Here is a 20,691-nt window from a genome sequence, read left to right on the forward strand (position 1 = left end):
GTCGGTGCTTCCAAATGTGCTGCCTTTTCGTAGTCGGTGCTTCCAAATGTGCTGCCTTTTCGTTGTCGGTGCTTCCAAATGTGCTGCCTTTTCGTTGTCGGTGCTTCCAAATGTGCTGCCTTTTCGTTGGTGGTGCTGTCTTTTCGTTGTTGGTGCTTCCTTTTTTGTTGATTGCGCGTAGTACAAAATGTAGTGATTGAATATTTACTAGTTTATCACCTCTTGGTGTTACTAAAATATTTTACAAGGTTACTTGGTCCTTTAGAATGTGTAAAAATGTCACGATGGATTACGAAGGGCATGTGGTCCTGAAATGACTAGCCTATACGTCTGATAATGACATGACTCGGTCTCATGGACTGAAGGCAATTGATCTATATGTGTGGCTTTGTACATGAACGGCTTATATGTTATTCAGATTATTGAAAAATTAGACTTTCATAATTGGCTAATCGGCACTGATTTAATTCGTTGGTCCGGTATATTGACTTGAGTTGATTTTCGTAGAGTGAATGATTAATAAACTCCGTGAAAGGTAATGGAAAACAACCTAACATTTATTTAATAATTAGTTACAACTGTCTCTGGTCAAGAATCGAACCGTGGACAGGGATCCATCGATTCGATTTGTAAATTAATAAATGATTTTTTCGGAGACTATTGGAATTTTTCCCGCATTTCTAGCTAAATAATTACATTATTTCAAGATGGCGGTCAAATTTCAAGATGGTGGGTACCTCAGTAATAATAAATGATTACTGCACTGTAGCATGTTAGAATAAAACTAGCATGATGGTAATACGAGTACACGCACAAGATGGTGTACTCCAGCAGGTGGTCGCTCCTGGTAGCATGTACTGAACATAAAATGATGGATCCGTGATGGACATCAAGGACAAAGTCAAATTTCAAGGACAAAGTAAAATTTCAAGGTCAAAGTCAAATTTCTAGGTCAAGGTCAAATTTCAAGGTCAAGGTCAAATTTCAAGGTTAAGGTCAAATTTCAAGGTTAAGGTCAAATTTCAAGGTCAAGGTCAAATTTCAAGGTCAAGGTCAAGGTCAATGTTCAAGGTAAAATTTCAAGGTCAATGTCAATGTTCAAGGTCAAGGTCAAATTTCAAGGTCAAGGTCAAAGTTCAAGGTCAAGGTCAAAGGTGTGGTGACCAGATAATTATACTACATGATATCGGCACACTCTAGCAGACGAAAACAAGATGGTGGTCTCCAGTGGATGAGGACAAGATGGCGGACATGATGTCATACTATCTGACGATATATATATGCTTTGAAAAAAAAAGTGGAGGGAGTCAGTATGCCTGCAGCCACCGCGGGGGAAGGATCGGTCGCCATTTTTATTTTTTTGCACTCGTCGGGTTTGAACCGAGGACTCCGAGCTCCGTGTTGTAAATGTTTGTTTTTTAAATATTTTATTAAAAATTGTATTATTTAATTTTTTTTATAATTTTTAAATTTTTTTTCATTAAAATCGAATAATAAATTTAAAGATGGCGACCGTAACGGAAATTGCAACGGTGACGTCATAATTCAAAATGGCCGATAACACAATGCCGGAATGTTCGAGAAAACGAAATGACGTCATCCAAGATGGTGGATCCAAGATGGCCGTCGGGGTCAAGGTCAAAGGTCAAGGTCACATCCTGATAGAGGCTTAACTGAGGCTTGAGTTAAGGATGCTTAAGCCTCTATCAGGACATTTCTAGCCGTTGGGATTTTTAAGGACTAAATCGGGAAATTTTCCCTCGAAACGGGAATTTTTCCCTCGAAAACGGGAAATTTTTCTTAAAACGGGAAATTTTGAGTCATTTTGAGTCATTTTTGAGGAATTTTGAGGAATTTTTGCCGCCGTGACGTCACAAATCCAAGATGGCGGTCGACAATCTTCAATCCACTACCTGCATCCTGTTTCCGGACATACATTTACATACTACTTGAACCCATATTCAAAAGTACTTTTCGGCCCTCAGCGAAGTCTTAAATGTTTTTAGTAAGCAGACCCCACTCGGATGTCTTGAGTAGTTTTGAAATTGTGTGCTTTTTCCTGAAGCTCTGCGCACCGTGTGTGCCCGGGTGGGCGGGGGCCTTAAAGACCAGTCTACAACAGGGTGGTCCTTGTCCTAGCCCTGATGTTTAGGACGTCACATTGTCTCACGGAAAACTGCCCAGTCCACAATTGTGATGTCCGATGTCCGAAAGTCCTGAATTATAAAGTAGTTACTAGAGCGCAGTAAATATTTTTTTCGATAATTTTTTTTGTTTATTGTTTCCATGTATGTTTTTTTTTTCAAACGGGAACAGGAAAATTAAATTTCTGTTGTTGTTCGATCTACCGAAGGACACAGATTAGGGACAAAAGGTTCAAAGTTGACCATCGCTGACGACACGCATGACGTCAGAGGGTCGCGTGGGCCAATCAGCGATCAGTTCAGGACGTGGCAGTTGTAGACTGGGGTGGTGCAGGGCTGTAGTGTTGGCTGGAGGAGCAGGGGATGTGTGCTGGATGCTGTTGGAGTTGCCCCTAGCAACCAGTCGCTGTCCTGGACCAAGGCGCTGGGCGACTCCACTGCACTCTGGCGGGCTGGGGACGAACACACTCGTGACGATCAGCGACACTCGTGAGCCACGGCAAAGGGCAAGCAACCACATAACAACTAACGTGTTCGTTAGATTAACTATTTTGTCCGTGAAATATGAAGGGGAAAAAAATCTGTATCTTAAGATTTTATTTTTGATTCGGTCATTTAAACTATCAATGATTTGTTTGATGATTATTTAATTTAAATATGGAGTAAAATAAACTAGTGTCGTCAATGTTGCAATACACTACCATGACAGTTCCTAGCCCCAAATGTTGTTCACGTTAAACTTCATTGAAAATACGTCCCAGCTATGATAAAAAAAAGCAAATCGTGCCACAAAAAATTTCACATTAATTATTACTAATTATAGTTCAATTACATGGCTGACCTCTTATTAGTTTCACACACGTGCTGTAGTAGTTCTACGTAATCATTCAAATGCCACCCACTCATTGGCTGCTGTCTTGTGAGACGTCCCAACGTAGCAGTCTGTGATTTGATGCTGCTTTATTTGAGTTTTTCTCATTGGCCCAGAGTCATCCAGGTGAGTTGTGAGCCAATAGCAGAGGCAGCACTGAGGTATAACTATTTGAAATCTAGCCTATCGCGAAATGAATCCGCTAATTTTTCCGGTCTCTAGTCATCAGTAGTCGGAGTTCAAGGAGAAGTGTCGTGTCGTGATGGCAGGATGTCCGCGACCTCCGTCGCTCACCGCAGAGCGGGTGTTCGCAATCAACCCGCGGCCTGCTTCCAGCGCGAGGCGTCCTTGGTGCTTCGCTCCGCCGCGGTACCTGCTCTCTGTTCTGCAGTCAGCTTCTCATCCAAACGGGGACGCACCACAACGCCGATCGTACAATAACGCCAAAAACCATATCGTCGAATGCCAATTTGACTACAACGCCGACAGCTAGAAAACTGCCGTGTACCACAACGCCGAAATACATTAACGCCGGAAAATGTAATTTCAGGACTGCCACAAAGGTTAGGTTAGGTAAGGTTAGCACACAGATTCATTCTGTTGTTTTTAATTTTGCTCCTGTGGCCCCCCCTCCCCGCAGCAACATATTTCGGCGTTCTGTATTTCGGCGGTGTGGTACACAGCAGTTTTCTAGCTGTCGGCGTTGCGGTCAATTTAGCATTCGGCGTTATGGTATTCGACGTTATTGTACGTTCGGCGTTGTGGTAACGACCCCATCCAAACATCAGTTCGTCAACTGTAGTATTGTTGGTTAGGCGAAGAGATTTTAGCTGGATGAAAAATGCAATAATTTCTTCGAACAGAAAAATCATCGGCACACAACATATCTACGTCATCTCAGTCTGCGATCGTGTCAGCTTCAGATGTTTCATCGCAGTCTTCAATCTTGTCAGCCTCAGATATTTCTCCGTTGTTCGCATTTTCGTGAAGGTTAATTGCATTTGGTACAAATATATTTTCATTTCCCGAGAAATTGCTACTTTCTTCGTTATTTTTAAATGTTAAATTTTTATCATGATCTAGGATAGTATTTTTAGCAATAGCATTGTTTTACATTCTTCGTAATCATATCATTATCGGGTTCGAATCGAAGACGCCGAAATACATGGAGTAAGTACGTTTTTAAACTAGTATTTTATTAAGATCGGTTAATTTTTTTTTCCAAATTGTTCTGATAATAATTACGATTTTCAATGTGGTAGTTGTTTCATCATAATCCAAGATGCCGGAATGTTTTCTTTTTATTTAATTTTTATTATTTAATTTTTTTATAAATTTTAAAATTTTTCTTCGATTTTCTAGCATAAAAAATATGTATTTTCAATACGGGGCATGTAGCGATGAGTCTGCTACTTGAGCACAGCCTGTAGCTATGAGACAGGGAAGTGAGCACAGCAGCTCCCACGCCAGGCCACGAGGCCTGCAGCGGGAAGTGCTGGGAAGTCTCCCACTCTCACGGCTCACGGCTCACGGCTCACGGCTCACGGCTCACGGCTCACGGCTCACGGCTCACGGCTCACGGCTCACGGCTCACGGCTCACGGCTCACGGCTCACGGCTCACGGCTCACGGCTCACGGCTCACGGCTCACGGCTCACGGCTCACGGCTCACGGCTCACGGCTCACGGCTCACGGCTCACGGCTCACGGCTCACGGCTCACGGCTCACGGCTCACGGCTCACGGCTCACGGCTCACGGCTCACGGCTCACGGCTCACGGCTCACGGCTCACGGCTCACGGCTCACGGCTCACGGCTCACGGCTCACGGCTCACGGCTCACGGCTCACGGCTCACGGCTCACGGCTCACGGCTCACGGCTCACGGCTCACGGCTCACGGCTCACGGCTCACGGCTCACGGCTCACGGCTCACGGCTCACGGCTCACGGCTCACGGCTCACGGCTCACGGCTCACGGCTCACGGCTCACGGCTCACGGCTCACGGCTCACGGCTCACGGCTCACGGCTCACGGCTCACGGCTCACGGCTCACGGCTCACGGCTCACGGCTCACGGCTCACGGCTCACGGCTCACGGCTCACGGCTCACGGCTCACGGCTCACGGCTCACGGCTCACGGCTCACGGCTCACGGCTCACGGCTCACGGCTCACGGCTCACGGCTCACGGCTCACGGCTCACGGCTCACGGCTCACGGCTCACGGCTCACGGCTCACGGCTCACGGCTCACGGCTCACGGCTCACGGCTCACGGCTCACGGCTCACGGCTCACGGCTCACGGCTCACGGCTCACGGCTCACGGCTCACGGCTCACGGCTCACGGCTCACGGCTCACGGCTCACGTGTCGTGGGTGACTGTCACCTGCACGAGGTTCACAGCTGATGTGTTTTCTTTCTAGGGAAGCCTTCATTTCACAGACGAGAGAGCCAAACGTCCGATCGTGCATCTTCGGTTTTTTTTTTCTGTTCATTGTAAATGTGTTTATAAAAGGATACTAATGGTCCATTAGGTTAGGTTAGCTACATTATAAATACTTTAAAACATTGTGGACTGTTGATTTGGTTAGGATAGCTACATTAAAGATACGGAGAAGAAAAAAAAGCGAGCGTGAACTTCGGGGAACTTCGGGTTTTGGATCTCTCGTCTGTGAAAAGATGGCTTCCCTTTCTTTCTACGACAGCATGTTGTTCGAATGCGACATAGACAGACACTACAGACAGTGTTAGCGCTCTGTCGACCCAGAGGTGACGCTACTGTCGCCGCGCCGCTGCTCGTTGTGACTGTAGCTCTGCTTGTTTACTCGGGTGCCTGCGCGGAGATATCCTGCAGCTGTGACACGGTTTCTCAAGCACACGGCCTCAACCTCATCTCGTAAATAAAATTCTCAACATCAAACATTCAGATTTCTGCACTAGTCCACTTTTAAAAAAAATGGAGTGTGGCTGTGCCATGAACACGGCCGTGTGTTGTATGTGAATACGTGTACGTAACAGGTGATATTTTCTATACAGAGTATAAAATCCACTATTTTTATTTTTTTTAACACCATATATATTCACTGTAACTATTTTACACTAATGTTTTATATATGAAATCGATAGATTTTGACGAGAGCTGACGACTGAAACTGAAACGAACGTCGTTGCTTCTCAGAGTCAAAAGTTATACTAAATGGAAATCTCGAAACGCAGCAAAATGACCTCAAAATGGCGGCGCTTCCCCCTCCACTGCGCGCGATGCGTCACAGTCCTCGCTTAGCGTAACGAATTCTTTGATCCTTTAGATATCCAGTGGTGTAATTATATTTCGGATGAAGATGATAGATATGTAGCTGCAACACCAAACTGTATCCCCCGATTTTGTTATCATTCGTTGTTTTGAATTGCTTCCCACTATGGAAGCAATTTTTAAAAACATTCACGTCAAAATCGAGCAGAATGTTACAGTGAAAGTATCTTGCAGGAAGAGTCGTGTTGGCAACCTTGCGCGCACGGCGAATTTCAGCGCTGAGTATAACGTACAATTCAACACAGTGGTATTAAGGCCCTGCCACACTGTCAAACATTTGTTTACAATATATTTGATAATAGAGTTGGAGGGGAAGTATTGGCCGGAAAATGGCTTCCAATTTTCTCCATCAAATATATTTGGAAAGACCACCTCTAATATGTTTTTAATGGTGTCGCACTGTCAAGGTTTATTTTTGGTCTGACCTAATTTAAACTTTTCAGATTTTTTTCCTCGATTTTGAAATTTAATAATGCAAAACAGTGCCGGACGAAATTTTGTAACTTGTTATTATGTTTGGGCACATTTTAAATGAATAAATTTAAATCACAATAATATTCGTTATATAATGAAATACATTTTCAGGATTTTTTAAAGTTAAATAAACAATTTCATTTTTACGCATAAAATGTTCGACATTCTTATTAACATTATTTTAGTTATTTAAACATGTTAACCTCTTTAACCGGCCGTGTGCACTTCGCTATTTTAAAGAATCGTTGAGACGTAAACGGATGTCATTTCCGTTTTCGCTAGGCGCGATTTGGATTGGCCGTTCGCATCTCACATCCAACTTATGTTAGAACCCGTCCTGTATGCGAAATATCTGATGGGAACTCAAGTAATCTACTTGTCAGACAAACATGGCCGTGCTAGTGACGTCTTGGGTGACGGTATAGTCCTCTTAGCCTTGAGCTGGACTCACAATGATCCATGGCGTCCGTCACCGATTCGTCAGCCATCCGGACGTCCGTCAACAAGCCGAGTGATTCACAATCATCCGCACGTCCATCATTGTTTTTTTTTTTCATTTTAATACTGCCAACAGATCAAAAATCTTACATACTGGTGAAAATTCATCATGCATAGATATATTATAGCCTATTGACGATCAGGAAAATTAAGCACTTAATAATTAAATCCTTTTTTTTCGCCATGATATTTATTAAAATAGTTGTTAAAAAAAACTGTTCAAACGTATGTTGGTAACATTTAATGGAAGCAGCTAAACAAATATATTTATATATACTTAAAAACCTTATAAGACAGTAAAGGTCGCTGGCAATAGGTATTTTGCTAATAATTTTGAGGTTATTTCATCCGTCCGCCCGTCGAAAGTTAAAAAGTTTGGTAAGGTTTTGACGGACGGACGGATAGAAATTTCCGGGCCATCTGATTGGCTGCAGGTCACGTGATTGCCGGACGGATGAGACGGATGATTGTGAGTCCAGCTTTATTTGACACAGCATATTGGAGGATATTTGTGACAGGGCCTTTAGGAAGCGCTCCAGCGCTGTGAACCGTAATACCAGCGGCCCGGGCACGAATCAAAGCGTTGCAAATACGCGCCGCCGCGAGCGAGAAGTTCCATTGTCCCGATGGGATCTAAAAAAAATTGGCTGTCTGTAAAGTCGGTTTACGGACGATAGTTTAACGCGACAGCGTCATAACAAAACATTGATGAAATGATTGCATACTTTTATGAATAAAATTGAATCATTTTTATTGAATTATCACTATTTTGCATGGATACAAAGAAGGAGTGAAATGAAATCTACAATTTAATTGATAAATTTACTTTTATTTGCACTCATTAATTCAAATATGTTTATTGCTTTAACGAACAGATTATTTTAACTATAACTTTTATACATGTTTGCTATTTAACTTCTTCCAATCTGTGTTATTCTGTTAAGGATAGGACGCTGATAGGAAAAGTAGGAAACGAATGGGAGTGTTTCAAGTTTAATGTGCCTCGAAAAAGTCAAATCGATGGTTGTTCCAATCGGGTGGAAGAGAGATAGATGCGGCGCAGGCGTACAATGAGCGTAACGGGACAATGTGTTACGGGACACTTTTTCGTGCGTGCAGCCGGCGTTCATCGATTTATTAGACGTCACGTCAAAAAGCGGCTTACGAGGAATCCGGAATAAAAGAGGTCTAAAGTCTATAAGTTGTGGTCTGTATCAATTTGCGCAAATGCACGGTAATCTTCATCATAGTACAGATCCTATCGCACATTTTTGTGTCAATTAGGCCGTATCTTACTACTCGAGTTGAACCTGACTTGCACGTAAGCATTTTTATTTCGGAATGTGCACGTTTGTAAAAAAATTGGGCATATTATACTCTGATAGTGTGTTATTTCTACGCACGTTGCCGCTAATGGACAGCATATAACAAGGAGGAGATATAGAAGTACGTTTCTTTTAAAGTGCAAACTAAAATCACGTTTTGCGCGGCATGTGACACTATCTGATAGATAGGCCCATAACTACGAGCATAAAATAGACAAACTCGGATGTGAGGGTTATATATTAAATTTTATAATGTTATTTTAGTGACTTGTTAAATAATGGCTCGGTAATAGATATTTCAAGCGTTTCACAAAAACTTAAACGCTGTTTCGTATTAAAAAAAAAAGCATGTTATATATAAATGATTAGGAGATGCAGTATTTCCGGTATGCCACACCACAAAATGTGTGGCTACCAAAATAAAGTGCATTAATTTGCACTGGTTTGTTTAACTGGTCATCGCTTATGCATTACTTCTCGCAATAAAATAGCTACGTTAGAAGTATATAAGGAAAGCTGCCATCTAGCGGGCGGGCCGAGAACTACTTCAGTCTGGTATCAGCTCCCCCGTGAGTGTGCAGTGTGTGTCGAGTCGCAAGCGGACTGTACACTGGCCTCGCGCGAGGTCAACAGCAGGGAATAGCGAGGGAATGACAGGCGCTGACGTCAGCAGCCCGCTAGCCAATCACCTTCAGCTCTGTCTCTCTCTCCTCTCAACTGTAGCGCAGTTTCTTCGTCTGCGGTCGGATCGCGGTTAACTGACTGTTAACTGATGGCATTTGCCTCGTGGCTCCAACAGTTGTACTTCTTTTTAACATAGCTGTCATTATATGGTGACTGTAAAACAATAAGCGTAATCAAACATTACTTTTTTTTATTACTTAATAAACCAACACTAGCTCAGGCCCAGAGCTTTTCTTGTTTAAGCGGTCTTCAAAAAATGTGTGCGCCTTATTGCTACTTAGTAACAAATACGCAAATATAGTGTCAGTCATGGTCCATGAAGCTGAATTTGTAAATATTTCTTTTGTCGATTTAAAAATGTCAAGGTTGTATGCAGGGTGGGTCAGAATTCCAACGACAAACTTCCACTCCAGGTCCATCACAAAAACATTAAAAACATAAAACTTCTTATGGTCTAACGTGCTTCCCAAAGCTAGTACACAACGTTTTCCGTACAGATAATAGAGAAAAATAATACATAAAGTATTCATCAAGGAGAGAACGCGAACTTTGGGTCGCCGATTTTGACGTCCGTTTGCGAGTGACAAGTACTCCCCAATAGCAGTCCACCTGTAAAAAGGAAAACCCAACTGTTGAATTTTCGCGAGAATTTTCGCCAAGGCCCTTATATTTTGAAAATTTAAAAAAAAATATTTTTTTTTTGTTTAGAGTGTTTCCGAGGTCGGATTATGGTAAAAAATGTGCCCGGGGTTCGACTTTCTCCTCGGAGGGGAAGGGGTTAAGGACCCTACATTTTTAAAATTTTAAAAATGTATTCATTTTTTATTTGGAGTGTTTCCGATCCAGTATGTTGGGTTACGGTGGAAAATGAGCTTTCATTTGAAGCTAGAACTCACAAATTCTACAATTTACAAGTTTCGAGAAAACTTAACGAAATCATTCGTAAGACAACTGACCATATCGTAAAAGAAGCACACGAAGTAAAATCAGAATAATTCCCTCGATAGTTTTTGTTTACACACTGATAAAATATTTTGTACTTTTTTCAAGGAACATCCTTGGAAACCCAGGTGCCAACGATATCACTTGTAAACCACAAGACAGAGCTTTGTAAAATTGCATATAGTACAAAGCCTTGCCTTGCAATTTTACAAGTGATATCGTTGGCGAAAGGGTTTCCAAGTATTATCCTTGTAAAAGTTAAAAAATAATAATAGAGTGTATATGGTAACTTAAGTTCCGTGGAATGTTGGCGCATTAGCTGAAATGACTAGGTTACGTGAACATTAATAACTAATTTTAAGTTTATTTAACAAATACTTTAAACGCTTAAATTTAGTATTTTTAATTTGTTTCAATTACTCATATTCAATATTTTTATTTTATTTTGAGACTAAAAAGAATAAAATAAACTTACATTTTAAAAAAGTTGAATGAACTATTGTTGAATAAACTAAAATTTAAAAATTTTAAATCTAATTTAATTTTTTTGTCCAACAGCTAAATAATGCTCCACAACTCTATATAACTAAAAGCGTGGGGTGTTTGTTATTATTTGTCTTTAAAATTTCTATTAGTAAAAACTATATGGTTTCTAATAGATTTTCTATCCCTAATTTTAGGATAGTGTAATTTCGAAAATTGTAAGGTATCGTCATTACGAAAATGAAAGAAGAGAGCACCCCACGCTTTAGGTTATATAGAGTTGTGGAGCATTATTTGACTGTTGGACAAAAAACTTTAATTAAATTTTTTTTCTTTTTAGTTCATTCGACGATAAGAGGTTTTTTTTAAGTTTTTTAGACTATAAGTTTATTACTTCTTAATTTGCGTTCTTGAATTTTTCCCATGACAAACATTGCAAAACTGCAATGGTCCTAACTGTAGTAAATTATTTTTCTTTTCTTTGTTGTATTTCCACGTAATCAATAAAAATGGTATTAAAAATGAAGTATTCATGCTGGTATGGAACCAGAGTCCCCGGCGGAAGGCAGACGCTCTGACATCTGGTCCACGCTGTCTTGCAGCTCTGAGTGCAACGTCGCGAGGAACGCAGGCTGTGTCATCGCTAGAGAACTGCTGAGAGCTGGGTTTTTCTCCTTCACAAGGTGGATTGCTATTGGGAAAGTACTTTCTCTCGCCAGGGATTGCGAAGTTCACGTCCCCCCCCCCCCTACCCCCCATCCCGTTGCGAGATTCTCGGCGTCTGATTCATGTTTAACTGAAGAAATTTCCGTAACCAATGCAGAACTTGTGTCTGTCATTACAGGATTTCTTTGAAGAAACTGGCGGCGGGGGACACTATATTATTATAATATATTATATTATAATGAAGTAAATTCACAGCAGCGATAAGTTGTGCGGCAGTTGTAAAACTTATTTCAAATAAACATTCAGACGAACACCTAAAATACGTGATAATTCTTCTCTATCTCTGTGATACAAATTGTGGTTCATCTCTAACCTCAAAGGCGTACTGCATGATTGGGGGAAGCGCTTCAGACCATTGGCATGTAGTTGGTATGTCTGCAAGGCAGCAGAGCAGCTGAAGATCGTCGGTTGAATTCAAACCCATTGTGTGCAGATGCACTTACGGGAGTTAACACACCTGGACCACTGTCCGTTCGTGTCGGCCGCGCGGCAGTTCTGCACATCCCCGGGCGGGCAGGGATTAGCAGCTCACTTCCAGCTTTGAATATATATACTGTATAGAAGTCGCCAGCCCAGGTTAAAATTTCTAATACGGTTTTGTGGTAGTTGGTTAATTCACCGCCGCAATCGCCAACATCTCTAGGGCATCGACTTGTGGTGGTCCCTAGCGGACAAGTGTCGAACTCTTCAAACACCCCTTCCCCCTCCCGTGGAACGACGTTGAGCTGCAGTGAATGATGGATGAGGGGTGCGGGGAATGACAGCGGGCGACAGCGCTGCGCTCTAACGTGTAAATAACAACTAAGACGATACAGGGCGTTACGGCAGCGCCCTGCAGCGGTGAAGTTCCCAAGCTGCTCATCATACGCTCCTGAAAAACGTAGAGTAAATCCTATCCACTCGCGACTTCTGTACAGTATATATATTCAAAGCTTCCAGCTATGTTCGCTGCGCCAGGCGGCCGACAGGACAGTCTACAACCCAGAAGCCAAGCTGCTTCAGACAACGGCCGTGAGAGCCTGCGCACATTGTTGGTCTCCATAGTCCGCGATGTCGGAGAGACACGTGTCGTGGGATTCCAGTGATAACATCCTGCTGGCTCTCGCAGTATGTGCAACGTAAAAGAGAAATATATTTCGAGCAGTCAGCTCAAAAAAGAAAATAATTTGAAGCTTTTCATAATTTGATTAAGCAGGTGCGTGAGGACGAAGCCGAATTTATGGATCATTCCAGAATAAATACAAAAAACAAGGTTGGCCAAATTTACGTTCGAAAAGTTGACTCTCGGGTTGTTAAGTTGCCTCTAAATCCCATCGGTAACCGTATTTCCAAAAGAAAATAAGAGCGTTATTTATAGCATTTAGTTGCCACTCTTTATCTTCCTTGCCCTGTGGGAGTGACAGTAAGGCCCCTTCTACAATACCGCGCAGGCGGAGACGGACCCGTACGGATCAGCTCTTACGTTTACGTTGCTCCGTACGATTAATAGAAGCCGAGTACTTGGCTGCGGTGGTAGCCATGTTTATGTTACAAATACCTCAAAAATGGTTTTAAGTACAAGAGTTGTCTATTGTTCTATTAATACCTGGTCGTTTATTTCTATTATTCATGTGAACTCTCCCCATTCTAGGATTTGAAAAGCATGCATTAATTAAAAAATTAAATTAATATTTTGTTACTTTAAAAAATAAAGCTAAAAACTTTTTTTTTGATGAGAGACTTTGAAGGCATGTGTACACGGAACACTTGCTCGTGTTGTATTCGAGGCTGAGTGAAGGAAGTGAGAGGGTGTGGCTGCTTCACGGAAGCCCAGCTGAGTCACGCGCTGCTAAAGAGGGCGCCGCTACTTGTGTGCGCAGTAGCTGTGAGACGCCACATTCCTCGCATTCCTCGCATTGCGTCACACCGCCGCGCCGCTGTGGCTGGAGCAGCATCATTGCACCGAGTGCATTACTGCACTGAGTCTTCAAGCATACTTGTGATGCTGCGCAGTTATCTGGTATTCTTCATCTCTTCCCCATCGAAAAGGCCACTTTCAATTTTTTCCCAACCCATCCCTAGAACGGGATTCGTGGTGTCTACCATGCTCTTGGACACAACATGACTACTGTACTTTTGTTCGTCTTGGAGACTCTGAGTGACTACAGTACTCTCATTTGTATTGAACCGAGACACAGAGTGCTACCATACTCTCGTTTGAGTAATAGTCACTGTACTTCCAATTGTCTTGGAACAAGATTTTGAGTGTCTACCACAATCTCGTTTTTATTCATGCCAGACTCTGAATGGATACCAAACTCTCATTCGTTTTGGAATTAAACTCATTCTGCCTACTGTACTTTCGTTTGTATTGGAACGAGACATGGAGTGGATGTCATTGTCTCGTTTAAATTGGAATTAGACATGGGTCAGAGGTCGTACTCTTATTTTCTATTGAACGAACCAAGGAATGGCTAATGTACTCACTTTTGGTTTAGCACTTGATTCCAAGTAGCTACTGTATTTACGTATGGATTGGAATGAGACTCGGATTTGCTCTGGTACTTTTATTTTTTTAACATTCTGGTTTAGTGACGCCTGAGAAACTCTTCACCTAACAATTGCTGCTTATCACGCTCCAAATCAGTATCTCTAGTACTTTCGTCTCGGAATTTCAACAGTCTTTAATGTATTTCATTACACGTTGTTTTTGAAATGTTTTTTTTTCTGCGTCCATTTGTCATCCCGGGAGTAGATACACGCTAGCACTTCTGGTGATTGCGTGGTACTTTGTTGCTAATGTGATACTGCTCCCGGCAATCTGCTGCGCCCTCTCACGTGACTGGGTCGAGCTGCAGAAGCGCGGGAGTCACGGACTGGGCTGACGGGCCGAGCGTGTGCGGCATCGTGATGGCGCTCCACGCTCCACGCTCCACGCTCGGGGACTGACACGTGCACACGTGTCCGCTGGTAGCGAGGTCGTGGCGGCAATGCCCGCCTCTGGGGAACAGCGAGGCGCCAGGCAGCGGCGACCCACCTTTCCTCGCAGGAATACCTCCACGGTCCATCGGTCCACGGTGGAGTAGAAAACCTGATTTGTATCGTTTCCCTTCCTTATGTATTTATAATTTACCATCAAATATTGCAAATATATATATACATAGATGTACGTTTTTTGACGTGTCTATTAAATCGATGAACGCCTGCTGCACGCACTAAAAAGTGTCCCGTTACGCACATTGTTCCGTTACGCTGTGTCCCGTTATGCTCATGTACGCTTGCGCCGCATCTATCTCTCTTCCAATCGACTGTTTATAAAGTGAAGTGAAAAGTTGATGTGGTTTTCATTGCTTATTACAACAACAATTTCGGCAATAAAGGTTAATTATTCTTGCATTTTAAAAATCTGATTACTAGTATAATTTCAAGAATTTATTCTTTTATTATTAAAATAAAAATGATTAAATTTTATTCATAAAGTATGTAATCATTTCCTCAATGTTTTGTTATGACGTTGTCATGTTAAACTATCGTTCGTAAACCGACTTTACAGACAACCAATTTTTTAAGATACCGATTGATTATGGATAAGCAATTTGTGTTCTGATTTGAAAATGGTTGACAAAATATAAGCACTTTGTAGCAAAACAGTTATTTATTTAACAATAGATATGTGTTTGCACACAATTCGATTTGTTTCGGTTTTTCCTATCTTTTCTGATGGTTTATTCGATGGTATCTGATAGTTTTAGGATCGAGTCGCGACCCACCGGTTGGGAACCGCTGGTTTAGTGGATCTGTATATGCGCCGGTCTGTTTTCGCATAAAGAGAGGATTATCTTCCCCTGCCCGTCAAGTTTTTTAATTTACATTTTTAATGAGGTGAAATGGATCGATTTTATGAAGGCTCTGCAATGGAACGGGAAACGTGAAAGTTGGCACCATCTGCATTAAAAAATAAGAAAGAAGCGTACAGTTCTTCTAAATGCTTAATATATAGTTTTAAATATTTCTTGATTATAATTTAATAACAAATATTTTTTGAGAAAAATTTTATTACCACAATTATAAAATTGAAAGCCTTATTTAGAATACTTAAAAAATTTTTGTTTTACTTAGTGCTATTCATGCGAGAAATAATTTCCCTGGTGGCTGCAAAACTGTGCCTTAAATCAATCTATCCCATTGCATAGACCACACTAGTAATAATATAAAAAGGAGGGAGGTACAGACGTGCGACTCTTACAGTGGACACGAAAACCATTTGTGTGTGCGACTTGTGACGTTACCTGTTGGGTGGGTTCATGAATATGTACAAACAAACAGAAAAACTCGGACGGGGTTTCAAATCAACTACTTACCGACTTGATGCTTAGTAATATAAATTGAAAACAGCGTGAGAAAAAAATATTATTTTGCAAAATAAAAATCATGTTCTATATAAATTAGTAGAAGATGCAAATTTCTGGTATGCCATACCACAAAATATGTAGTTACCAAAATAAAGAGAATTAATTTTCAGCTTCATGCATTACTTCTCACAGTCAGTGTAGCTATGTTGGTGACATACTCTCTGTGCCGGCTCGCACGGCACAATGGAGCCCCGGCCAACAGTCGCAGGGCAGTGTAACGGCTCCCAGCTCTCCGCCCGCCAAGTAGGCCGCGCGCGTGTGTAGCTGAGCGTGCAGTCCAGCGCCTGGCCGGCCTCGGCTTGCTCCAGGTGGCCAGAAGCTCAAACACACGGCGATCTCTTTGGCCGTTGTTCTTCAACTGTCGTCATTGTTTTACAGCAGTGGCGTTGAAGGGGAGGGGGCAGGTCAAGAAAAGTTTCACCTCTTTTGTCAGCGAAAAAGTTGAAGTATGGTATTCTATATTGTATGGGAAATTTTTTATATTTGTGTGAATGTTATTTACTTCGGAATTTTTTTTATTTAGACGCAATTATGCACTAAAAGATCACTATCATGAACTTGGATGTTTGTAATTCTCACTAGTCTGTTGTCACGGGTGTACGTACGCCACTGGTTGACGGCAGAGGGTTGCTAGGTCTCACTGTAGTCATGCGTACCTCAGGGTGCAGTTGGTGGAAGTGCTCTGGGGCGTGAGGCAAGGATTAGTGTTGTGTTCTTATGTTCTTAAATGTAACACCAGTCGGCGGGTAGCAGCGGTAGAGCTAGTTCCGATAACAATCAAAAAATAATGATTATAGACCTCTCTCCACACTGAAATTTTTATTAGAAAACATATATTTAAAACTGAATTTCATCATTACCTTTTCCTAGAATTTTTTTGGAGGGAAAGATTCTTCATATATTATTTCTTGCCTGAAAAAAATGTATTTTAATATGTTTGCAATCAGTGATGTAGGTTAAATGTTTATGGTAGGTGGAGTAGGTAGTGATATTGAATGATAAATATGACTTTGGTATCATGTAATTGAATTGTTAACTTCTTGGTGGTCATTGGAAGATGTTCATTCACAAACACTTTATCTTGGATTATATGTGCATTATTTAATACTTAAACATATAGTCATTTCAATTACACTAAACATTAAAATGAAGTGGAAAGCAAAACAAAAAATAATTTTGTAATTTAAAAACCTCAAACTGCATATCAACTAAACTTCCAAAGTATTCTAGTGCCATCCCTAAGGTCTAATAGTTGCACGAAGCTCTATACGAGACTGGTCATCAACAAACACCATTGTGTGTAAGGTCGAGGTGGCGTTGATACACATGCTTTTTTGACGTGACGTCTAATAAATCGATGAACGCCGGCTGCACGCACGAAAAAGTGTCCCGTTACGCTGTCGGCGAGTGCAGTAATAATAGCTTATGTTACAATTGACTAAACAATTATGGTGAATTTTATAGTTGATGATAGATATTTGATTTCAGTTTATTTATATGAAAACTTGTTCATAATTATATTTAAACTTTATAGCTAAACGCCAGTTTTTAAAATTAATTACAAGTCATCTACACGTGAACTGTTTCGTCGACTGTTTATAAAGTGAAGTGAAAAGTTAATGTGTTTTTCATTGCTTATTGCAACAACAATATCGGCAATAAAGATTTGTATGGTTGTGCGGAGTTGAGATGGTAATTTCGTAATCTGAGGCCATAGCAACGCGACGTGGGCAGTGGGTTGGTACACGTAGTTCGTAGCACGATCACGTAGAGCGCGTTGCGGTCGCTCTCATACCTGCGCCAATGGGATGCCGTTTCACCTTTCAGTCGCCATGACAACAGCTGTTCAAGCGGTGATAGAAAGTTCTGATGTATAGTTATGACACCTTGAGGAAATAATTAGGTAATGCGTACTGTATCGTTAACAGTTGCACATGTAATGTATTGTTATAAATATAGTGCTGCGATTCGTTGAAGTGCGGAAGAAGATAAGTGCAGTGTCGACGTTCCAGTGACAGCATTGTTGACGTCCTTGACGTGTGTGTAACGCAGTGATGTAGGCGCTTCAGTAATTTCGTAACTTAATTTCTGCAATATCATGTTGGTTATGCGTGAAATTGCTGTGAAGATATGACGTACAGCACAATAATGCTGTCGTCTATTGGAGGAAATGGGGCGTTTATTCCGTTGCACTCTCGTATTTTTCTGATTACTTCGAGACTGTTCACGCCCTCATTAATGAGGATGAAGACATGAGTGGTCCTTGTTCAGAGAATTATGAAAACGTTGCTGGCTGTTACTTGAATTCCCACAAGCGACACAGGCCTCTGTGTGCCGGCCAAGGTGGGTTACTTTTCGGCAACAATAAGTACAGTACTTGCTCTGTTGCATAGCTTTATTTCCCGTCTTTGATATCATCCGGATAACACTGAGAAATGTACTAGTTATTTAATAAAGTTTGTTTGTAAGTTTTGGCTGTATTGAATTCTGGAAAATTTGAGACTGTAATTTGTAGTTTTCTTTTCTGTGGACATATCAAGTACATAGGTATTTCTTATTTTTCTTTGGACACATTAAGTACATTTTTCTTGTGAAGTATAATATTTTAACCTGTAGGTAAGTCAGTAATAATGTAAATGTTAACACAAAAATGTTTAAAATTATTGAAATCCAGGGTAATTTACCATATGAATTATTGTATAGCGTATGTCATTAATTGGTAGGGATTTAAAGTCAAGAAAGTTGGCAAGGATATGTGCAATTAATGATTTCTGAGCCCATTGATTTCATGAAGTTTCCAAGAAATTGATCATCAAACCAGTACATAATTCAACAAAATATCAATATTGCACCATGTGGTCAGGATGTCATTTTTGGCGTAGATATTCCAAAACATGGTGGAAGCAGGGAGGTGAAGTCTTCCTCGAACCGTTGTCTAGTTCCTCACAATGGAGCACTTTAGCGTAGTGCAGTGTACTGCTTGTTCAGACGTGTTGAAGGTTCAACTGACCATGTTATATAGCCTACATATTGTATTACGTACTGCAGCCCTAACTATTCAACTTCCCGTACCCTAATGTAGTTCCTTCAGGAAACGCATGTTATTGTGCTAAAAGCCATGTGAATTTTCTCCATCCAAAAATTGGGTATTCTTTTGCCTGTCCCTTGGGTGCAGGAGGTAGTTGAGAAAAGCAGACCGGCCGTGGACGTGCTGGGAAGAGTACTTAGGGCAGGAAGTAGTGTATTTAAAGAAAAGGCCCACAGCACAATGGTTGGCCCCATGCTGGAGTGTACAGTAGGGAACTGGAGGGGGTGTAGAGGAGAGCAGCTAGGTGGGCGAAGGGTGAGTGGAGGAGAACTGATAGCGACTTAAAGAGATGATGGAAATGGGATGACAGAGCCTAAAGGACAGGAGGCATACTTAGGTACTCATGGCCTCAAGAAAAATTTTTTTTATATATAATAATTCTTTATTCTTTATACAAAACTTTATAAATTTTATTCATACATCTATATATTTGACACCAAAAGCACAAACATTTTGCACCAATCACTTCCAACTTAGGCATAAAATCTAGTAGGGCCTAGTGGAAAATCTTGGCAGAGTTCGTTAATGGGCAAAATCCAACCAAAGAGTTAGGAATGGGAAAGATTTTTTGATAAAACAGAAAAATCATTATAACTCCCAAAATATGACCAATATCGCTTCCGTTTTACGTATTATAACTTGTAGGAGTAATTCCGAAACCTTTTGTCTAAATACATTTTTGATACAACCATAACTGAAAGGGGTGGAAAAACAAGGGTTAGTCTGCACACTATTAGATCAGTTTAGATTGTTTGTAAACAGTAGGTATGATTATCATCAAAAACTTTTGTCTGGAACAGTTATGTTCGACCATAACTGCAAGGAGTGGAAAAAACAAGAATAAGAAGAAAAAAAATTCATATAAACTCCCTTAGTAGGACCACCATTGAGTCTGTTAAAATTTTTTGTAAATCTTATATTTTATCTAAAACTTTTGTATGAAATTTTTTTTAATAACTGCAAGGGGTTGAAAAAAAGGGTAGGATTAGAAAAAATTCATATAATATGTACCTTTTACACTATTAAATCTGTTCTTATTTATTGTTAAACTAAAATGTTATCTACAAATTTTGCCAAAATAATATTTAATATGATCAGCCATTACTGCAAGGTGTGGAAAATAACAGGTACTAAAGGACCAAAAAAATACCCGATTCCCTTATTAGGTAACAGTCAGTAAAATATATAATAATTAATGTAAATCTTCTAATAATTATCAAAACATTGGTCTGAAACATTACAAGTGGTTGAGAAAAACAGGAGTTAGAAAAAAACATAAATTAAACTTCCGTACCATCTGTACTATCTAATAGGTTTTTATTTATCTTAAACCTTCTAATTTCTGATAAAAACATTTTGTCTGAAAAGTAAATGTTTATGTAACCAACCATTTCTGCAAGGGGTGGAAATAACAAGGGTTGAAACAAAAAATATTACTTGTTTAGTAGGTATCCTATCAAATGTGTCATAATTTATTGTAAAATTCTAAACATTATCTAAAACCTTTGGTTCAAACAATTTTTGATGAAATGAATGATTACCGTAAAAAGGGTTAAAATAATAAAAGAAAATCAATACTTCCTTACTATCAAATTTGTTTGAATACCTATATTTGAAACTATCTTAATATTATTTTAACCTTGGTCCAAAGCATTTTTTATACATCTTCATATTAGTGCAAGGGATAAAAAATAGTGTTTTGAGGGTCAAAAAAAATTCATAACTACCTTAGTAGGCATAATATGAAATTCATTCTATGCT

The 20,691-nt window shown here is 40.6% G+C and overlaps 1 protein-coding gene across 3 annotated transcripts in view; it reads left to right on the forward strand.

Annotated features, from left to right (window-relative positions):
- LOC134538883 (rho guanine nucleotide exchange factor 15-like) overlaps nt 1-20,691 on the forward strand; it is a 134,293-nt gene that overhangs the window by 76,789 nt on the left and 36,813 nt on the right. The window lies entirely within an intron of this gene.

This window comes from Bacillus rossius, chromosome 14, assembly GCF_032445375.1.
Source record: "Bacillus rossius redtenbacheri isolate Brsri chromosome 14, Brsri_v3, whole genome shotgun sequence".
In the NCBI taxonomy this organism is placed as follows: Eukaryota; Metazoa; Arthropoda; class Insecta; order Phasmatodea; family Bacillidae; genus Bacillus; species Bacillus rossius.